This window comes from Cydia fagiglandana, chromosome 15 (genome assembly GCF_963556715.1).
Source record: "Cydia fagiglandana chromosome 15, ilCydFagi1.1, whole genome shotgun sequence".
NCBI lineage: Eukaryota > Metazoa > Arthropoda > Insecta > Lepidoptera > Tortricidae > Cydia > Cydia fagiglandana.
Genome location: NC_085946.1, coordinates 15,131,423 through 15,156,198, shown reverse-complemented (window position 1 = coordinate 15,156,198; position 24,776 = coordinate 15,131,423).

Here is a 24,776-nt window from a genome sequence, read left to right as displayed (position 1 = left end):
GGGAGCAATTACGTGATTTTAATTGAAAAACGATTGATTTTAATTGAGAAGGGGTGGGACGTCCAACTCTCAATTCGTAGGTCGCGGGTTCAAATACTGACTCGTACCTATGAGTTTTTCGGTACTTATGTAAGGAATATCATTTGATATTTACCACTAGCTTTTTTTTAAAAAAAAAGAGGAGTGCCGTGCCCCGCTGTGGGACAATTCCATTGAAAATTTCTTGATGTGAACAATCAGGGTCCACATGCGTACTTTTACCCAATGCAATTACAATGCAGTTTTTTTAGCGTGCGGAATTTTACCCGCACGATGAGGGAGTGTCAACCCTTGCATTTCATTAATCTGTCACCACTGATAACGGGGTCTGATTATTATTATTTATATCTCCGTAACAAAGTCTCGAGTTTCAAGCCCGGTCATTTCAGCCCGCATAAGGCGTGCGTGGGAATATATAGATCTAATTATTATTAATTGAAAAACACTCATTATGAACACCTACGGCCCGCTGATGGCACCCAATTTTATCTCAACCACAGACATAGCTTGAACTAGAAGTAGCAAGTATCAATAGTATGAATCAGATTCAGATTTTTACTCATGAAACATACGGCCCAATTCGAACTTTAAGATACGTCAGTTAATAGATCTAGAAAAGTTACGGATTAGATATGTCAGTGTCAAAAGTGACGTTTTTATTTGAAGAAATGTCAGTTTTGACACTGACATATCTAATCCATATCTTTTCTAGATCTATTAACTGACGTATCTTAAAGTTCTAATAGGGCCGATAGTATTTTGTGGTACCTATTTTACATGCCAAATTGGGTAGGTAGAGTCAGCTGCAGCGAAAAGTCCCCCTGCACAGAAGTTTGTATGAAAAGGTGCTAAGCGAACAATATTGCTGACTACATAAATTCATTGATTATTTAGGCAATACACATAAGTGAAATAGCCATTTAGCAGGTACATCATATCATAGTATTTATTAATATCTGCTTGCATTATTTATAATTATTTTTCATATAAATATACGATTGTACGGGCAACATAGCCCACCGGATTAGCAAGCTGAAGTGGCAATGGGCAGGCCACATTGCACGCAGAGAAGATGGCCGATGGGGTCGAAAAGTGCTCGAGTGGAGACCACGGACTAGCAAGCGCAGCGTAGGACGTCCACCCACAAGGTGGACAGACGACCTTGTTAAGGTCGCCGGAAGACGCTGGATGCGGGTCGCTTCCAACCGGCACGTATGGAGGTCCAAGGGGGAGGCCTAATGTTCAGCAGTGGACGTCTTATGGCTGAGATTATGATGATACGATTGTAAACTTGACAGGGCAAATTGGGTACTTCACAATAATCTCTCAAACATTAACTTCTGCACGTACACAATATGATGAAACACAACTGCTGCGGTTTTCGTGTAATTAAGCGCTAATGTAACGATACGATGAACTACAAAGCGTACTGACATGAATATTTTGGCAAAGCCATAAAGCCAGGGATACACTAGAGGATGAATGTTCCACGACACGAGTCGCCAGAGCGACGCTCGACATGTCCCGACACGTGTTGCCAGCGACATCGGATAGTATGTAGTGACGCAATGTTGCCGGACTTCGTTCCGCGCGATATGTCGTCAGTGTGTGTCATAAGTGTCAGTGTTTTTGTTATAAGTCATGCAATGTCTCCAGTATGTCAGGCGAAGTTTCGCGAAGTTAGCAACAGTAACAGTTAGTTTTAGGAAAAATTGTGACATTCATAATATTATGTAATACTAGAAATAAACATAAAGCTCGCATTGCCCTTCACTCGGCTCTACAAAATTAAAAAATCATTCATGAATGGTAATCATGGTAATTGTGTAAGATTTTATCAAACTTCCAAACCATATTACTAAATTATCAATAAGTGCTTATTGCCAGGCCTACATGAATAAAGTATATTTGGATTGAATTGAATTGTTACACGACTTACTGAATTATGCCGCGTGATATCGCCAGACATGTCAAGCGAAATCGCTCGACTTCGCCTGGCTTGTCGCCGACACATGTCGCTGGACATTTGTTCCCTAGTGTGTCCCCGGGTTAATAAACTGCCATGGTAATAATAGAGGAGCCACGTGTGCGGTTGGCGGTCCGTTCCTGCTACTGTATTTTGTGACACTGTGACAATAATTTCGGAGATATTGAGATATTTTAATTTTTGTTACTTATTTACTATCGAATTGGAGACAAAAAAACCTGAAGGATCACTCACACTAGAACGGTCCGGGTCCGGACCAACGAGTCCGACAATTCATTTTCTATAGAATCACGTGACCACCGGTCAGCCATCATAGAAAAAGTTTCGTACGCTCCGACCCGGCCACGGACCATCCTTAGCGTTAAGGACGATTCAAGTTAGACCGGGCCATGTCCGGGCCGGAACTTTAGGCACATCGTTTTCTATGGAAAGCATCACGTGATCGCTCATGTCATAGAAAAGTAATCCCTGGAAGCTCCGTCCCGGACACGGCTCGGTCTATAGTGAGTCATCCTTTAGTCATATTCCCTACGACACATTTCTGTTGGTCACCCTACAACAACATCGTATCGTATTCAGTCTAGTTGATTTGGAATGTTTATTCGAACGTGGTGCGAGTTGACACAAACGGGTTTAACTATTCATTGATTTCAGAACATAGACTACGCTTTATGAAACGGTTACAAACATTACGAGGCCGCCATTTACACGGTTGCCTAAAAATAAGTGCATTCCCGTTGCCAGGTAAGTTTTGGGATTATACTGAGCAACTTTTACTATGAACCCAACCCCGAAATCGCGAATAAAAAATTGACCCTCCCATAGAAAATGGCCCAACCAAAATGTATGAAACAGCCGATTATTTTTGGTCATCGTGTATTGGCGCAAGCACTAGAACAGATCTAGAGTAGAGAGAGATCTAGAGATGCTTTATTACCCTAATTGAAATGTGCAAAAGGGAAGCCATCATGTACATAAATGAACATTTGAGTGTGCAAGAGAGAGACTATAAACAAACTGCACCGCAGTTTGGCGAATCTTTGTATTTGCATATTTTATAGTTCTATGTTAAGTATTTACAATAAAAAAAAAACGGGATCGTGAAAATATTTTCAATAATGTTAATATCCAGAGAGGAAAACGAGGAAGGCGATTTCGCTAACAGCGGACCCAAAATAAGAAGATTCCGTTTGTAAGGTACTAACTAGCAAAGGTACTCGCTTATTCAAATCCTATTGCCATTTTTTAGGGTTCCGTACCCAAAGGGTAAAACGGGACCCTATTACTAAGACTTCGCTGTCCGTCCGTCCGTCTGTCCGTCTGTCTGTCACCAGGCTGTATCTCACGAACCGTGATAGCAAGACAGTTGAAATTTTCACAGATGATGTATTTCTGTTGCCGCTATAACAACAAATACTAAAAACAGAATAAAATAAAGATTTAAGTGGGGCTCCCATACAGCAAACGTGATTTTTGACCAAAGTTAAGCAACGTCGGGCGTGGTCAGTACTTGGATGGGTGACAGTTTTCTTTTTGCATTTTTTTCGTTTTTTTTTTTTGCTTTATGGTACGGAAACCCTTCGTGCGCGAGTCCGACTCGCACTTGCCCGGTTTCTTCCTAAAGACATCATTAACCATGGCAAAACAAAACATATTTTTCCCTATCTTTCCTAATCCCACACATTTCCTTATAAAAAGCTACGCAAATTCAATTGCCGAAAAAAGGGAGACAAAAACTAGGGAATATTCTCCAATATGAAGGGGGAAGGAGGGCGAATTGGACCATAAATCATAATCTTTCGGATGACGTCATATAAATTATTCAGGGGCAGTTTTTGACACGTCGATGGTAACTAATAGTACTTTAAAAGGTTTTTAATGATTATCGGGAGCGCGCTCATTGAACTGAAAGGGTGGAAATATTTAAGAACTTAATTACATTTTGTATACATTTTCAACTGCTGTATTTTAACTACCAAAATATGAATTATTTCAGGTTACGAGAAGCGTATACCGAGTTTTAAAATATGATACCAATTTGACGCCAATTACAGTGTACGATAAAACCGTTTTCAAGTATGGTAAACAAGAAAATAATTATTTGAAATATTGCAGTGATGTATCTTGAGAGGAGGCCTGTGCTCAGCAGTGGGACGTATATAGGCTGAAATGATGATGATAATGATGATCTAGATGTAGTTGCAATGCAATTTATTTTCCTATAAAATCTAGGTAAATAATCAAATGGTAGGTACCATTTTTTTTGTTCATTTTGAAAATTAAAAATATCTAAACCTTGCACCTTGTACTTTTTAGGGTTCCGTACCCAAAGGGTAAAACGGGACCCTATTACTAAGACTTCGCTGTCCGTCCGTCCGTCCGTCTGTCCGTCTGTCTGTCACCAGGCTGTATCTCACGAACCGTGATAGCTAGACAGTTGAAATTTTCACAGATGATGTATTTCTGTTGCCGCTATAACAACAAATACTAAAAACAGAATAAAATAAAGATTTAAGTGGGGCTCCCATACAGCAAACGTGATTTTTGACCAAAGTTAAGCAACGTCGGGCGTGGTCAGTACTTGGATGGGTGACCGTTTTCTTTTTGCATTTTTTTCCGTTTTTTTTTTTGCTTTATGGTACGGAACCCTTCGTGCGCGAGTCCGACTCGCACTTGCCCGGTTTTTATGTTGTTCTATTTATTTAACTGAATTTTGTTATAAAATTCAACATTTGTATTATCTCTATAAACATCAGTTTTAGCCAAATAGAGGCCTAGATAGCGCAAAGATCCCCGATCTTTGAACATTGCATGGAAAGTCGGTATCCGTCTTGCTAATCGGCCGGGATCTGCGGGAACTGGATTAAACCTGTTAGGACAGGTTTAAGTAACGAGTTCTTAAGGCTGCATTCTTGTCATTTTACTTACTTACTCCTCTGGCGCAGCAACCCAAAGCACAGAATCAATAATAGTACTACCGCACAGAAAGGACACTTCCTACAAAACCAAAGTTTGACGCGATTCAGGGACGAATCATGGTATCTTCTAATGTATGACACTATCCCTTTCGGCTATTTAGGGTTGTCAAAATACAAGTCTTTATTTTATCTGTGGTCGAGCACGCAAAAAGACGTCAAGTGGTGCCAACACGTCCAACCCTAATAATTGCTTGGAGCAATGCTGAGCCGATTGGAGCCAAATTTGCCCGAAAGGAGGAGTCTCCCCATTGCCCAAAGTGTGTCCTGGCCTCAAACTCGACTGCTCGCCACTGATCCCGGTCCTGTGCCGTTTCTCGCCAGTATTCAACCCGGAGCTCGCGCAGATCAGCGTCCACCACATCCGCCCATCGATCGATACCTAGGTCGACCGACTGGGTGGCGTGCTCTCGGTTTTCCCTTGCCTCATTTTGGCTTAATTAAGGCTTTTACGGTTTTATGAGTAAGGGGTAAATTGTTATGTACATTATAATAACCGCAGTATTAACTCCTCTGTTACCATTTCTGTTTTTTTTTATTAATTTTATTTAATTTCTCTAGTTTCAACACTCGCTTCGCACGATTCTAAGCGTGACTTTAGTACCTTAAGTAAATTACTACCTTGAGCCTTTGCGTGTAGTTCACAAAAATAGATATAAGGATAATCCTAATGAAGTTAATGAAGTTAGGGGTAGAGGGGGGGTGGACAAAGTTCACAGAGAGGTGAGTTGTGACAATCTATTAACTAGAAACTAGGTCGCAATAGCGCGCGTTTGTTAGTTCAAGTTACAAGCTTAACAAACGCACACTGTTGCGACCTAGTTTCTAGTTAATAGAATCCAAAAATTCGACGATGTTCCAACTCTCCTCTGTCACAACTCACCTCGGTCTCCCCTACACTGTTAATCAATCAGTCATCATTTGTTTGCTGATAAAACATAATACTAGCAAAATTGCAAATAGGTACATTTTTATCGAACATTACACCACTGGTAATGTCAAATTTTTTTTTTTTTGGACTTCACGGGCCTATAAATCCCGGTCTTTTGATAGGCTTGCGTGGGGATATAGATCCAACACGTAGAGGCCCTTTGGAGAGTTTTAATGTCATGTAGAACGCCTGCTGGAACCCGTTCACAGGCGCAACAATAGACACCCGTGAACCGGTCGCAGCAGGCATTGGGACTATTGTAGAAGAAGATGTCAAATTTTATTATTAAGAATTAAAGAATATAAGTAAGAATAAAAATAGTCAGGATCAAAAGTAGTGGATCAGACTACACCCCAAAAGTATCTACCATTCACTTATAACTTAATATTAAATATGTATTTTTATGTACAACAATTAAACTGTGACAAGTACTTTTGAACGAGAAAGAGGCGAACTGTAGAGATATATCCCTACTAGCTTCTTGGAGGTGTGAGGTCCCGCGACTTTGGGTGGGATGATGATGATGATTGATAAAAACTACCCTATGTCCTTTCTCGGGGCCAAAACTATATCCATACCAAATTTAGTCCAAATCGGTTCAGCGGTTTAAGCGTGAAGAAGTTACTTAACAGATAGACACACTTTCGCATTAGTATAGTATGGAAGTATGGACTTGGAAAAGTATCTCAGAGTGACAGATACTTTAGGCACGAAGCTTCATTCGCTGCTATTGATGATTATTATATTGTCTTCCATAGAGCAATAAGCATACAACAACACATAAGTAATACATATAAGTAGGTATGTAACTTATCCCCCGTTTCCTCTATCAAACGTTTCTGTTTCAATATTTTATTTTATAAACAAGGAAAATGTCATATTTAAGGACTTTTTGTCCAAAATGATGTTATTCTAATGGCTCCTCTACACGATGGGCCAACGCCCGCCACTCCATGGGACGCAGCTATGCGGTAGAATGAGATAGCAATATCACTTGCTCCCTCTAACGCATAAATGCGTCCCTCGGAGTGGCCGGCGTTGGCCCATCGTGTAGAGCCATAAGAGCTACGTAAACATGCCGATGTATATTAATATCCCACCAAAAACATAAATGTAAAAAAGGAGAGCCAAGTTCAATACAAAAATTATGCTTGGCTGTGGGGCTCGCCGCAAAAAGAATGGAGATCTAAATGAGTGCCACTGCCAAGTTCTATGCAAAATCCAAATATGTATTTATAGGAACAAAATAACATTATAAACAAGTATTAAACTCTATTTCTTTGCTTTATTGGATACCTATAACAATTGCTGTTATTTAAAAAAATGTGAGATCTTAAAGTAGGTTAGATTTGACTTGGCCAGTTTTCATTATATCAATCATTTTATTTATATTGTAATTCTGATAAAACCTGGCCAAGCCAAATCTAACCTACTTTAAGATCTCACATTTTTTTAAATAACAGCAATTGTTATAGGTATCCAATAAAGCAAAGAAATAGAGTTTAATACTTGTTTATAATGTTATTTTGTTCCTATAAATACATATTTGGATTTTGCATAGAACTTGGCAGTGGCACTCATTTAGATCTCCATTCTTTTTGCGGCGAGCCCCACAGCCAAGCATAATTTTTGTATTGAACTTGGCTCTTCTTTTTTACATTTATGTTTTTGGTGGGATATCAATACTTTTTGTAAAGAAAACTAGGCAGGTATTGAGATTTAATGTTTTTTCTTGTGTTTCCGCTGTATGGTTTTTACTTCTGTTCTTTGTATAATTATGTGGTGCCGCGCGCCGCCGACGACACATCGTTGGCCGGTTGTTTAGAGCGTATTACAAGTTTTTTGTATGGGGACACCACTTATTTTTTGACTAAACTTTATTTTAATATAGCAAATATAATAATACATATATTGGGGTAGTTTCAAATATCTGCTTGTAACGGTTCCAACGCTACAATAAAAAAATATTTTTTTGTATGGGGACCCCCCCTACTTTTTAACTTTTTTTTTATTTTTAGATTTTTTCCTACGCTTACACACAATAACCTAGCTGGATTTCAAATTTCATCCTTCTAGGTCATCTGGAAGTAGGTTAGGTTTAGGTACTTATATGTCAGTCCCAATAAAAAATGGTTTTTTGTATGGGGACCCCCCCTATTTTTAAACTTTATTTTATTTTTAGATTTTTTCCTACGGTTACACACAATAACCGAGCTGGATTCCAAATTTCATCCTTCTAGGTCATCTGGAAGTAGGTTAGGTTTAGGTACTTATATGTCAGTCCCAATAAAAAGTGGTTTTTTTGTATGGGGACCCCCCCTATTTTTTAACTTTATTTTATTTTTAGATTTTTTCCTACGGTTACATACAATAACCAAGCTGGATTCCAAATTTCATCCTTCTAGGTCATCTGGAAGTAGGTTAGGTTTAGGTACTATAAGTCATAAGTCAGTCTTAAAATTTACGACTTTTTGACCTTCATACCTTTATAACCGTTTGAGCTAGCTTCATGAAATTTGGGCTTCTAGATATCCTTATGGATATAATTAAACACACGTAGTTTTATGTGTTTACGTCAAAGATGTTTTGAGTTATAGAAGGGTCAAAAGTGGCACCAAGTGGTTCGTGTAATATTACACTCGGCGCTGGCTAGCCAGTTCCTTTGCTTGAACTTGGCTTGACACGCTGCCGCGTGTCTAGATCAGTTCACATTAAGTATATTCATATCGTAAAACATTTTTATTTTTCTTTCGAACTTTTCTTATGCGCCATCAAATTGTGAAATATCTATTTTAAACCGTATAAATAAATCAGATAGTTGTTCGACTTTATACTCTGTATCTTTAGGTATTTAAATAAAAGTAAAGAAATAATTTGTACATTTTCGGGTAGTTATAACATTTATTGGTTAACCAACCAAATACAAAACCGGCTGGATCTGTCACTGAACAACCTGACTTTAACTACATTATTTTTTTTTATTTTATATTATAAGACATTTTTACACAAATTGACTTAGCCCCACGGTAAGCTCAAGAAGGCTTGTGTTGTGGGTACTCAGACAACGATATATATAATATATAATATATAAATACTTAAATACATAGAAAACAACCATGACTCAGGAACAAATATCTGTATCATCATACAAATAAATGCCCTTACCAGGATTCGAACCCGGGACCATCGGCTTCATAGGCAGGGTCACTACCCACTAGGCCAGACCGGTCGTCATTAGATTATGTATTTTTTCGCCTACCCTCAACTAGCGTAGATTTTGTTTACTTTTATTTAAATACCTAAAGATACAGACTATAAGCATATATATATACAGCATTTGAAGCACACACATTATATTATAGACTAATATATACACGCGTCGATGCTAAATAAAAAGCGAAATACCTAACACGAAAAGCGCTGCGTTTCGTGGACAGACTATTTAAGTCATCATCATCATCATCATCATCATCTCAGCCTATATACGTCCCACTGCTGGGCACAGGCCTCCTCTCGAGCGCGAGCGCGATTTAAGTAGTGGTTTAGAATTGGCTTTGTAATTTTTGTACAATTATTAATTACCCTCTCCTTTGAATTATGTGATTATTTTTGTAATCTTTTGAGAAATTTAAACATCTTGAACATAAACCTTATTAGGCCAGCCCGAAAATAGGGCCACACCCCTACACGTCCAAAACTATTGACTAATATTTCCTTCAATTCTCATTTCAAAATGCCCGAATTCAAAATAAATATTATCCGCTTAGGTTTAGAAGGATTTATATGTACGCCACGCCATTTAAAATGTAAACACTGAAATATATTGCCATCTAGATAAGCTTGACGAATTGTAACAAAATATCGTCATTTGTTTAAAAAGTGTCAGTTTCATAAATAAATCACATCGCCAATGTTTCCACGCGCTTTTGTTAAAAATAAACTGACGTGATCGCACAAGCCAAATGTTTGTATGTATGTGTGTATGATTGTTTGTATTTACATTAACTTTATCACGAAGAACAAAATCATTTACGATTTATAAATGCCCTTTACCTCTAAGAAGCGTAAATATATTTGTTATAGGAGTATTCGTTACGTAAATAGTAGATTCAATGTTTATACGATAACGGTTTCACTCACTTGTCGTCGTATAAACATTTTAAAATATGTCTCACGAAATTTTAATATCGAGTAGATTCAGTCAGAAAAGTTTTTACTTTATGGTTTATTACCACTTAGTCGACCGCAGGTTTTTTAACAAGATTTTTTACTGAAGAAATAAAGCTATTGAAACGGATTATTTCGCGTATATTGAATTCACACTACATCCTTACGTTTTGAAATCCGTTCAATCCCTTTCAATAGTTTTATTTCATGAGTAACTATCGCGGGAACCGAAGACAACATTATGTTTTACTGAACTTTTTAAACAAGAGAGTAGGAATGTAAAATTCCGGGCAGCAGCATCGATTTTACCATTTGCGGCAGTAAATGGTCGGAATCCGAACGTCACCCAAAGTTTCTCACGTCAAACCAAATTGCACCCGTCAAACCGGGGTTTATACCATCCATCACCCCTTCTGAATGTCTATGATTTCTCAATGGATACATTTTACCCTCGATTGCCCACTAGTATTGAACAGGGGATAAAAATAGTTGTTTTACCATTGTTTGTGTCCAACTTTCCTTTTTACTTTAATTAGGATGGAGGGTCCTCGAATCAGAAAATAGTAGTATTCCAAGTCACGTTTCTAAGTGAAAAAGTTATAATTACAGGTAAAGCCAACAATCCGAGTGTCCTTTAAGGAATAACGACATTGTTTGTGCGTACGGATACGTGTGTAAACACCGAATCACGGACAGTTTAAAAACGATTGCTGTCTGCGTTTATTGTATTGTATTGTTTATTGTAATGATTTACATAGTTAGTAGTTTTCTCCTAAATTAGAAGAATAGCTATTGACAATAATTATGTAATTTTTTGATACAATTTCCATTACGGAAGAAAACGGTTTCCACTAACAAAAAAAAATTAACAATCACGTTGATTTTTATGTCGATCGCTTCAGCATAATATATTCTAGGTTTACGAGTATAGGTTTCGCTTTGCAAATTTTGAAAAAGGAAAACCTGTGAACCTAGTTTTTCATTGTGTCAATAACATATACCTATGTTTATGGATCTACATGAACATCCTTACGCTAGATTATAGGATCTGTGGCAACACAGACTAGAACTAGACATGGCGTCGATTAAAGACTGTGTTAACTTTTACTCGGTGTTTTAATTAAATAAATAATTACCAAAATGAACATGGTGTCAGGTGTGGGGTCAGGCGTAGTGCCGCCCATGAACTATGAAGGAAATCTGGCTGAAAATTTCAAAATATGGAGCCAGAGGCTAAAAATTCATATGGAAGCTAACGAATTAGACAAGGCCAAGGAGAAAAGAAAAATTGCAATACTGCTAAATTTAATAGGAACAAAAGGAATCGAGATCTACAACACGTTTTCAATAGAAGAAAGTGATACGTTTGACCAAGTACTTGAGAAATTCAAAAACCATTTCTCTCCAAGAAAAAATTTGACAATTTTGCGTCATGAATTCTTTGCTATAAAACAAAATGGCGGGGAGAGGTTGGAAGACTATTTTACAAAAGTAATTAATCTTGGAAAACAATGTGAGCTGGGCGACTTGGAAGATAAACTGATTCCGAGTAAAATCATTTCCGGGCTTGACAGGCAATATGACATGCTAAAAACAAAATTAATTTCGGAAGAGGACACCAAACTGACATTGGAATACGTGACTAAGTACCTGAAAAATGCTGAAGCTTCGAGGTTACATGTACAACAACAAAATTTAAATAAGGAACCGGAGGCGGAGGTTCTGTTTGTTCGTAAGCCTACCAACAATCAAAATTCCTTAAAAACAATAAAAAATTGTAGAAACTGCGGTAAATCTCACGGTATCAACAAGTGTCCTGCTTATGGGAAGACATGCTATAATTGTAACAAAGTCAATCACTTCACAACTATGTGCATGAAAAAGAAAGTGCATATTGTACAAGAGGAGTCGGATCAAGTAGAAGAGGTTGAGGACATGAGCGACCACTTCTTCATCGGAGTGGCTGACATCGAAATAGATTTATCAGGAGATGAAATTACCCAAACGTTTTTTGTTAATGGACAACCAACTCTTATGAAGTTGGACACAGGTGCGGGATGCAACATTATGGGTACAGAGGTATGTAAAAAGTTATCAATTCCCAAAGAACTAATTAAAATGAGCAAAAAGAAAATAGTACAGTTGGACAAGAAACGTGTGAGTGTTCATGGTGAGTGTAAATTAATGATAAGGCATCCTAACAAAAACACTTACATGGTGGAATTTGTAATTCTTGAGGGTGACGTCCCTACTTTGTTAGGCTGTAAAACATGCTTAAAATATGGTTTCATCATGGTTAATAAGCAACTAGTCAATGTTCATAGTATTGAAATTGATAATAAAATTCCTAATCTAATAAAAAACTTAAAAAATAATTTCAGTGAGCTGTTTGATGGTGGTCTTGGATGCCTTCCCGACACAGTAGAACTGAAACTTTGTGAGGATGCAGTGCCTGTGGTGCAGGCTGCACGACGAGTTCCATTCTCATTACTGTCTGAACTAAAAGAAGAACTGGGAAGAATGGAGCAGATGGGAGTAATACAGAAGGTAACCAAGCCAACTAAATGGGTCAATAGCTTAGTCGTAGTCAGAAAACCAAATAATAAATTGCGCATTTGCCTCGATCCAAGGGCATTAAATAAATTTATTATTCAGCCTAAATTTCAATTGCATACATTGGATGAAATTAAAAGCAAAATGCAAGGTGCTAAAGTATTTGCGGTGTTAGATGCATCAAATGGTTTTTGGATGCAAAAATTGGATGAGGCGAGTTCAGATTTATGCACATTCCAAACTCCATTTGGCCGGTACAAATATTTAAGAATGCCATTTGGAATTTCTGCTGCGCCTGAGGAGTTTGGTAGAACAATTGCCCAAATGTTTGAAAATATAGAGGGAGTTAGTACATACATAGATGATATTTGTGTATGGGCTTCTGATATTAAAGAATTAAATGAGAGATTAAATAAAGTTCTTAAAATAGCATCAGATAATGGTATCAAATTCAATGAAAGTAAATGCAAGTTTTTTGTTGAAGAACTGTTGTATTAGGGCATAAATTTACACCGCAAGGTGTGATCCCAGACCCATCTAAAGTGGAGGCAGTTATGAGAATGGAAACTCCAAAATGCAAGAAAGATCTTGAAAGGTTTCTCGGTATGTGTAATTACCTATCAAGATTCATACCCAGGTACTCTGACATTAATCAACCTCTAAGGGAACTAATGAAAGAGGGCAATGTGTTCCGTTGGGAAAGCAACCAAGAAGATTCTTTTAATAAGTTGAAACATGCTATATGTAACAGTCCATGTTTAACCTACTTTAATACAAACCAAAACATTACTTTGTCAGTTAACAGCTCGTCTACAGCCCTTGGAGCTGTCATTTTGCAAAATGAAAAACCTGTTGCATTTGGGTCTCGTAGTCTAACTTCAACAGAACAAAATTACTGTCAACTGGAAAAGGAGATGTTAGCTGTGGTCTATGGGTGTGTTAAAATGCATCAGTATGTATATGGCCGTAAAGTGTTTGTTGAAACTGACCACAAACCTCTTGAATCACTCTTTAAGAAACCTTTGTACAAAGTTCCTGCCAGGTTACAGCGTATGATGCTAGCAGTTCAAGGTTATAATTTGGATGTAAAATACAAACCAGGTCGTGAAATGTATATTGCTGACACACTTTCTCGAAGTTGTAATAAAAAAGAAACTGAGAGTAAATTCCAGGAACTTAATAACAATATTGTAATGCATGTAAAATTACTTCGAGAAAGTTTGCCAATCTCAAATGTCTGGCTAAAGAAAATACAAGAGGAAACAAAAAATGATAGTGTGTTATGTATTGTAAAATCGTTTATTGAGAATGGATGGCCAAAAAATTGTCATGATCTAAATGCAAATGTAAAACAGTACTGGACCTTTCGGGATGAACTAGCGATTTTAGATGGTATAATCTTAAAAAGCAATCTTGTAGTTATTCCGAGCACATTACAGCAATACATGATGCAAAAAATACATGAAGGACATGTAGGTTTAAGTACGTGTAAAACTAGGGCACGTTCTTGTGTTTTTTGGCCAGATATTAACAAGAACTTAGACTGTTATGTAACCAGCTGTATACCATGTGCAAAGTTTATGCCTAACAATCAGAAAGAACCCTTGATGAACCATAACATTGAGTTTTTACCATGGTATAAAATAGGTATGGACATTTGTCAATTTAATGAAAATAATTACTTAGTAATGATAGATTATTACTCTAAATTCATTGAGGTGTGTAAATTAGATAAATTGACTAGTGATTGTGTAATTACTCATTGTAAATCAATATTTGCAAGGCATGGTATTCCATCATACATTGTAACAGATTGTGGAACTCAATTTACATCTGATAAATTTAAGCAATTTGCTTTAGATTATAAATTTACGCACATTGAGACAAGTCCCAAGCACTCACAATCAAACGGAATGAGTGAAAGTGGAGTTAAAATATTTAAATCTATTTTAAAAAAATGTAAGGAAGATGGCTCAGACCCTTACCTTGGTCTGTTAAATTATAGAAATACAGAAAAGCCATATCAGCCCTCACCTGCTCAGTTAATGTACTCAAGAAATTTAAACTCACTTATACCTGTATCTCTGAACTGTCTTAAACCTAAAGTAGTAACAATTGATAAACAAAAATATGAGCAATATCATGACTCTGTAAAACAATATTATAATAAGAATACTAAGTCTCTGTCAAACCTTAACCCTAACCAAAATGTGATGTTTAAAAAAAGTATTGATTCTCCATGGGTTCCAGGCAGGGTCCTTAAGCGTTGTGATGAGCCCCGCTCATATTTGTTGGCAGATGATAGTGGCAGACTCTTTCGTAGAAATAGAAAATATGTTAATGATAAGCCTAAAATTAGAAATTACGGGAATATCGTTGATGATTTCGGTATTACAACAGGTACCCTTGCACCAGCTGTTAGTTGTAGTAGTGATAGGAATATACATAATAACAATATAACAACAGGCACTTCCCCTAATGTCGAAACTCTGAGTGATACTCCTAATAATGATGAAGATTTGTTAAATAACGCTAATTTGGCTGGCTCTTTTGCTTCTGGTAATGTTCCTGTTATAAATGCTCCTCAAGCATTAAAAACCAGAAGTGGCAGGATAGTCAAGGTGCCTGAGAGATTAGATCTGTAAGTTAATTATAGGATTAAACTTTAAAATTGTTATTTGTTTTATATTAATAAAAGAGGGGGGATGTTTATGGATCTACATGAACATCCTTACGCTAGATTATAGGATCTGTGGCAACACAGACTAGAACTAGACATGGCGTCGATTAAAGACTGTGTTAACTTTTACTCGGTGTTTTAATTAAATAAATAATTACCAAAATGAACAACCTACTAAAAAATCATGGACAATAGAAAATATTTAGAAGTAGATAAACATTTCTCGTTTTGTATGATCAGTTACGTAATGTTTCCGTGTCGATGTCGTAGTCAGATCGTATAATCCGCCGTATTACATTACGGCTAGCCGTTTTCAAAAACAGGGGCGTTTTGAAATGCGGCGGTTCGACGATTAGCCGGATTGTCACTGCGATACGTTCTTCAATAAGGCGGCCCACGTTTAGCCGCATCGTACATTGTAGTGTGACCAGTTCTTTCGGTCGCCTACGTAACCGGAGTTTGACAATGTTTGCAATTTAATTTATCTACCATGGTCCCACCGCACTACATGTGTTTCTTTTCCAAAACATTTCCTTCACAACTTAAATAGACGGAGCCCCGCAAGCGGGGCTCCTATTTCTGGGCGGTTTGCCCTTCGGGCATCTGAAGTTACCTAACGAACCTAACCTAATTACCTACCTACGCTTTTTTCCCCAAAGTGTAATGTTTTCACGGACGTCTCACTTAATCAATAGGTAGGTAGGTTAGGTTCGTTAGGTAGCTTCAGATGCCCGAAGGGCAAACCGCTCAGAAATAGGAGCCCCGCGGAGCGGGGCTCCGTCTCGTTAAGTTGCGAAGGAAATTTTTTTTGAAAAGAAACAGTCCGACAAACTCCAGATTTGATGGACACCCCAGCGTTTGTCAGGCAGCGCCACGAGTGTCAAAAATGGGAACTAAAAACTGTCAAAGCGGCGGCTAATGACTCGCTGTATTACATTACGGCTAGCCGTGTTGAAGAACGTATGGCGCCGAATACATTCCGGCGGATTCTCATTCAGCCGCATTCAATACGGCTAATCGTTAAACCGCCGCATTTCAAAACGCCCCTGTTTTTGAAAACGGCTAGCCGTAATGTAATACGGCGGATTATACGATCCGACTGCGACATCGATATTGAGGGAAAACTAAATGGATTAGAATAATAAACCGTTATTTGATGCAGCAGGTCGTGTTGCAAGCACTCACAAAGCCTTTAATAATTTGTTCGCTTAGGATATTCAGATTTCTGATTAAATTCCATCAATTCTACCGCTCTTCTACCGTCAATACCGTCATAAATAGAAAAATGCTTGTTTCCTTGTTGCTTTTTGCTTTTTTCCTATAATTGTAATGTCTTAATTTTGAATTTTTGATATTACTTAGGCTAGTCGTATATTTAATAATTATTTTGGACTTTTTTATTTTTATATTGGTAATTATTTTGACTGATTTCTTTACTCTTTTCTATTTTATTAATCCTAGTATTATATTATACTACTATTTTATTTTTTATTTTCTTTATTTATCTTTCTTCTTAGGCTAGGTCATTTATAATATAAATATAAAAGTAAAATATAAAAAATATTTTTTAAATTATTATTATTGGTATTGTGTTGTGACGATTTTTTATGAATCCGTTTTATTTTGACATGTAAAATTTAATGTACATTTTCAACAAAAAAAGAAATGCTTTTGATGAATTGATGCACAATGCAGTACCTAGAAATGTGTTTTTGTTTTAACAGTTTTAAGTATGATGGTAAGTATGTTGCCGCTACGAATTAAACCGCTAAAACATTAACCGTTAAAGTATTAAAAGTTCAGATAATATTGGTTCTTCTACAGCATATCAGTCTGTTGGCTTTGTGAATTACTCTCAGGATGCATTTCATTTCCGTTTCGGAAGCGATTCAGGCTACCGCCTATTCTAGATTCTGTTTAGTTCCCATACCGGGTACCTATAAATTATACCGGGAGTGCAAACGGTCTGGATCTTAACGGAATTCAGTTCCGTTGTTCGTTGAAATACCTACCCTAAAATGTACCTATTATGTAGTTTTGATACTATCTTCTTCCTCGCGTTATCCCGGCATTTTACCACGACTCATGGGAGCCTAACCTCAAGAATTGAGGTAGGCACTAGTTTTACGAAAGCGACTGCCATCTGACCTTCCAACCCAGAGAGGACTTACAAATAGGCCTTATTCGGATTAGTCCGGTTTCCTCACGATGTTTCCCTTCACCGCAAAGCGACTGGTAAATATCAAATGATATTTCGTAGGTATATTAAGTTCCGAAAAACTCATTGGTACGAGCTGGGGTTTGATCCCTCGACCTCCGGATTGCAAGTCGCACGCTCTTACCGCTTAGCCACCATGTAGCCTACCGCCTGGACATTGAACAAGTATTTTTTTTACATTTTTTTTTATTGAAAATTTTACAGAAAATATACAATATTTAGTACCTTAATCTAATGTTTCGCCAAACTGTGAGACAGTTTGTGAACAGTTATAGTACATCAGACGGTAAAAAAGAGTACTCAAAGTGCGAATAAGCTTTTGGAAGGTTTATTATACCATTATCAGCTTAATATACCTTAGTATTAAACTTTATGAAGCTTTAATATACTTAAATGAAGCCGCATGTCATAAACAACTGTGATATGAATAAGTAGAAGCGAAATTGAAAAAAAATCTCAGTTCGCATTACTGCTGTTATTACCAACGTAGTCTCATGTATAAAATGAGTTTTTCATTTATTATTACATCTTATAAATGAAAGTCCCTCGCCGCGTCTGTCTGTTTGTGTGTTTGTATGTTTATTCACGATAAACTACTGAACAGTAGTTTTTGAGTTTATAATGATACACAATGATTTTTATGCTTCGCACGGGTTAGCAAATTATACACCTAAACCTTCATCAAGAACCACTCTATTGATAAGTGAAAACCGCATGAACCGCGTTTAGTAGTTCTTAAGTTTATCGCGAACAAATATACGAACACACAAACAGACAGACGCGGGAGACTATGTGTTATAAGGTTTTAATGATATGTATTTCATTTATGAGGCCCAATACATTCCACGACTCTTCTCTTTCGGAACCGACTCTAATGATGTTACATATAAACGAGCAGTCGCGAGTGTACGTACAGTGTGATTACAGAGCCTTAATTACATGTCAATACGACACAGGTGTAGACCAAAATGTGTAGCGGTGTAGGTAAACAATTTCCATAGTAAAATTGACAGTAATGCCGGCTATACATACGTAACGATAAATCGTTGCGATAAAACTGTGCAGTCCGACTGTGCAGATAAATCGAACCGTGTGTATGACAAATCGTTGTCGATTATCGTAACGATTTGTCATACACACGGTTCGATTTATCTGCACAGTCGGACTGCACAGTTGCACTATGGAAACGCGTCGCTGTCATTGTCAATTTCCATAGTAAAATGAACAGTATTGCAGCTGCAGTTGGAAATGGAATGTCACTCTTAGTCTTAATCGGTTCAGCGGTTTGTGCGGTAACAGACAGATGGACAGAGTTTGTAAAGTGAAGCGGCCGTCCCTTTCCTTTTTTCCTCTTATACCTAAATCAATTAAGCTTGATTCAAAGTTTGAGTGGCCGCTATCACTCAAGAGGGGTAATAAATGTCAATTATGCCCCATCGCTTCCCAAACTTATTTGGTGACGGAACCCTTTTGGAAAGCGAAATATTTAACGGAGCACCAAATTAAAATTTTTGTTCGTCACTGTGCGGGCCAGATATGAAGGATTATTAAGAGCGATTATTTTTCTTATTGTTACAAGTATTTTCGCGGAGTCCCAACTGAGGCTTTGCGGAGCCCTAGGGGAATGGCTCACGCTAGACCGAGCTGGGTCCAGGCCGGAGCTTCCGGTGCTTCGTTTTCTATGGAAACCACGTGATCACATCAGCCGTCATAGAAAATGACATGTCGGACGCCTCGGCCCGGGCCCGGCCTCGTCTATAGTCTGTAAGTATCTTTAGTTATTTAGTAAAGAGTAAACAAAATCTACCCTCAAATGGCTTCTTAAACCAGATGAGGGTAGATGAAAACATTACATGGTCAAATAATGTAGGTTAAAGTCAGGTCGTTCAGTGACAGATCCAGGTGGTTTTGTATTTGGTTGGTCAATAAATGTTTGACTACCCGAAAATGTAGAAATTATTTGTGCCTAAAGATACAGAGTATAGCGTGGGTTATCCTTAAGGTGGCCACTGACGAGCCTTCCAACAGTCCAAATATCGTGGCTGCAATCCAAAATCGGTCCGTGAATGTCAAAAACGTACAATGTTTAATATTAGGATGCCATCCATTTGGATGAATCCATTGTAACGGCATCCATTTAGAAGGTTCGTCAGTGGCCGGCTTTAAAGGTCAACACGACATTGTGTGTGGTTCCGGAGAGCGGGCAGGCGTGATACGATGTATTCTGCATATCTTTAATGAATATGCATGCCCCGAGTGCATGCCACGTGTTTGGAAGCAATCGATAATTAATTTTAAGAGAAATTACTACACCTTATAAAAACAAAGTCCCTTGCCGCGTCTGTGTATGTGTGTTCGCGATAAACTCAAAAACTACTGAACGGATTTTCATGCAGTTTTCACCTATCGGTAGAGTGATTCTTGAGGAAGGTTTGTGTATAATTTGTTAACCCGTGCGAAGTAGGGGCGGGTCGCTAGTATTTTATATAGACGAAGCTCTAGTACATTTTAAACTTCAAAACGCGGTCTACATGACGGAGCCCGCCGGCAACTGTGCATATACACAATTTCTCGCTATTAATAAAAATAAGTTGTGATTTTTCACTAAAAGTATATTGGATCAAATAAAATTCTTTATTTCAATCATCTTGCACGACATTACAATATTTGCCGATGTCAAGCTGCGCACAGTAGGTAAGTGCCTACAGCTGAATCGCCCGCGGCACAATAGGGATGATGACACATATTGAATTTTATAACACAATATATAAAAATTGAGCAATTATCACAACAAATTAGATACTGATATGTGATAATTATAAAAAAATACGAGACCTTAAAAATTTATAAAAAAAGGTTATAAATATTGGGATCATTTGATTCCTACCGATAATGTAAATTTACCCCACAGTACCAAGCCATAGGCAAGTCAAGATTGCACGATAACATAATAACTTTGCTGTAGCTGTTTTAGAAATATACCTCTCTTCATATTTTTCACATGAGAGGTTTAGAAAGGGTCAATATGAGGGTCAAAGTAGTTGATTTCGGTCGGGCGCGGCCATGCGCGAAAATGTATGATGCTTTCCATATTCATCGTACTTTAAGTATAAAATTATTTATGGGTTAACGCCTTATTTTGATGCAATACAATGAATATAATAGTTGAGTTGGGAGCCCATTAAAAGTACCCTATTGCAGTTTGGTGTACGAAATCTTAATTCAACAATTACAGTCGACGAGTAGAAAAAGTTTTAATTTTAATCGTTTGAGCATTTTTGAGCAAAAATATTATTTTTTATGTCATTGTGTTTCATTTGTTTTATTTTTTAGGATTCCGTACCTTTGTTATCCGTCTGAACGTCTGACAAGACTTTTTTTCTTAGGAACGCGTGAAGGTTCAAGCTGAAATGAATATCAAATACTTCAAATATTTTCCAATAAGTCAAAATTCTAAGAGGAAAATCGGGAATACGATTGTATGGAGAAACCGCCCTCCACTATCGTGTTAATTTTAAAGTGATTTCAACTAGAGTTAGACCAAGTAAAGTCTGCAGAGATTTTGATAGCATAATACCGCAGTGTAAGTATTATTTATACGTCATAACTTCATAGAGGTTTGACATTTAAAATAACAACTGCGTGTGATATCAAAATCGTTGCAGACTTTTCTTGGTCTAACTCTAGATAAGTTATCAAGTCTCACGACTGCACCGACCAGAAGCTGACACTCGTGTCGGACACACTACTTCTTATTTCTCGTTCCTTCATTGCTGAGGATCGCAGCCACAATGTAAATTGTCTACATTTTATGCGGACATCAGGGATGTTGCGAATATTCGCATCCGCATCCGCATCCGCGGAACATCCGCATTATTTTCAACATAAAATCGACATAAAATCCGCATAAAATCGACGCGGAGCATCCGCATGATGCGGATGTCGACCAAGTCGGTGGTAACAGGAACGTATTAGCGACGGCGCCGGCGGCGTAAGTGCTAGGTAATTTCGTCATTATATATAACGAAATCGTCTAGATCCCGTAAAGTTGCCCAAGTTACTGTTTATTAAATAAAACGCACCTATGTTCTTGCTCAAATACTAAACGTTTCGTTTTTTTAAATAAAAAATGCTAAAAATGTAATAGGGACGTTTGACGTTTTTAAGTACCCTCGGTCTGGGTCGTACCTGGTCCAACAGATCTCATTGGCCATTCAGCGCGGTAACGCTGCCAGCGTAATGAGGACATTTGAGCCAGGTACGATTCGTGACGGTTAAATATTGTTTAACTTAGATTTTATAATGACGAAGCCTGTTGCGGATATCATCCTTGGTATGTTTGGGACGAGGCATGTTGCTGATTTGCATTTGTAGCCACGGGACGAAGCCTGCGTTGCGGATTTCTTATTGCAAAGCAAACATATGTAAGTACATTAAGTTAAATAATAATAAAATCATAAACCTTTTTTAAGTACCAAATCTTGACATCCGCAACCGCGGATGTGAGGCTTTAAATATCCGTATCCGCATCCGCATCCGCAGATGTCAAGAATCTGTATCCGCAACATCCCTGGCGGACATAAGCCATGTGGACTGCACACTGCAAACTACCGACATCTTCATACCGTTTTCCGTACTACACAACATTGGCGTAACGAGCGAGTATTTAGCGTGGGGGGAATGTTTGTCCGTCCGTATTTCTGTTGTAATTGTTTGGTGTAACTCAACGGGACGGCTGCCAGTGCCCTCTAGGGGCGTTAATGCAGAGCACCTACATTAAAAGATGTGCCATTTTTACTGAAACCAAAGACATATGTAACTTCGTATAAGATGAATAAAGTCTAAGAAAAAAACGTGCCTCGGAAATCAAGAAAAAGTCATTCTCGGATAGATGCCGCACACACCCTATGCCCTATGCCTATGCTCGGCTAGATAGGGTGACATAGATGCCGCACACACCCTATGCCCTATGCCTATGCTCGGCTAGATAGGGTGACGACACCGTTTCATATTTAACAATTTTAACACATAGATATCAGTGAATGAACATGGGTCAAAATGATATAAAAATAATAAAATCATTTATCCATATACAGGGTGGAAAGGCACGACGATCCTTCCCGGAAGTATTAGGTCGTTTAAGTGATACAGAGCAGATTGGTAATGGTAAGAATCGTTAATTGAGTAAAAAATAAAAATACCAAATTTTCTACTTTTTAACTGTGGTGATAACCCTATAGCATGTGCACATGACGGCTAGGTTAAGGATCTCCGTCGGGAAAGCTCGGGACTTTACGCTTTTTTCCGATCGTTGACAGAATCGCAATGATGTATGAATAACGCATAAATGACAAATAAATCAAATTAATGCAAAAATATTACAAACAATTTTATTACTTCCTTAGATAATTACTTTTTGCCAATATTTAACACTATCTTCTCTTCACATACGGTTTTCAAATGTACCTCCGTGTCTTATAATGTACGCCGCAGCCCGCACCCGAGCCCGCGCACATTGCCCACATGTCATTTCACTGAAGAAGAAAGAGAAGAGTTTTGTAGTAGAAATTTGATAATGTTCCTCATTTTACCTCCGCAGATTGTCAAAAGCAGCAATTAGCCTTTAATGTCTCATTTCGTCCGCAGTTTCACATTCCGTTTGGTACACCATATCTTTTACACAGTCCCACAAATTTAAATAACCACGAGCATCTAACAACGGTATTTTTATTTGAAGAATATGACATTAGATAAGTAAAGTTCAATGACAATTTAATTTCAAACATCAGACGTCTTGTCTATTTCCTACCACGCAAGAAGGTTTGTTAGTTAGGTATTTAAGAAGTACCTATTTATTCTTGATGTATTCTTAGTAGATATTTCATTTTTGCAAATTCATTTGGTCTATCAAACACAACCTACTTGTATTTTTTTATTATTTTAGATAGTTTCCAATTATTCGAAAATAATTTTGTGAAACGTGTTAAGAAACTAAAATCTTTTAATCAGTCAAGGAAACCAGAGATATTTATAAGACGAATGCGTACTTTTGAGTGGTTGTCAATGTCACCATTTAAACTGTCGTTGTAAACAATGTTGTGGTTAGTATTATTAATATTAAGGAATAACATTAACTACTTCATTCAAGTATTGGACAAGTGGAACCACTAAGAAAGCGAAAATCCTGCAACGATTCTTACCGTGTTGTAAGCAGACCTAAGAATAGTTGGATGGCAACAAATTAGTACAATTTCCTGTCGTATACAGATTGTTTACTAGTAAGTTCATTGACCTTGTCACCTGTTAGGGTTAGAACAAAGTAGTTTTTTGCATGGATGTTTAAAAGGCCATAATTTAGAAACGGTTGCCCATATTAACATAGTTTCTATGGAGAAAATGTAGAGCTTAGGCTAAACAATCCGCCTTTTGCGGAAAGGATCGTCGTGCCTTTCCACCCTGTATATTAATTTTTTTGATAATTTTATACGTGTTAATTTTGAGTTATAGTCGTGTGTCGATAGATGGCAGTAAATTTATAGTGACTATAAAATTAACTATGACAGGACCACTCTGTACTATCTGTACTATCTATTCTCTTTGCTAAAGCTATAATATGTTACACAACAAAGGCGGCAAAAATATATGACACAGTCTTATTTGTAGTGCAATAAGACCACGTTACATTTTTTTGCCGCATTCGTTGTGTCACATATTAGTGCAGGACTATACATACTTCGTCGGTGCCGTGACGCGTATGGCAGCTACTTACGTTAACAACCTGCATATCTGTATTATTATACCTTATACCGTTGAAAATAAAGCTAAATTATCAACATTATCAATGTTATCATGCCAAATATCGGCTTCTTACTTTTATCTGAAGTGTTGAAATAACAGCGTCACGTACCTGACTATTTCCCATTATGCAATATAGCTGGCTAAAACCCGATTCTCTTCGCTGATAACATATTCTGTGAAAGCCCTTGAAAGCATGAGCTAAATGCAAGAGCTTAAATACTAAGCTTACCTACCCAACACACACTACTTCAAACTACAAGTCTACAATAGAGATGCACCGGATATCCAGTTACTATCCGGTATCCGGCCTTTTCGGCCATTATTTTACTATCCGGCCGGGTACCGGATAGTGACCTACTATCCGGCTGGATACCGGACATTGCTTGATTTCAGAGTAAACAAATTGGATTTAAGAAACAGACACGGTC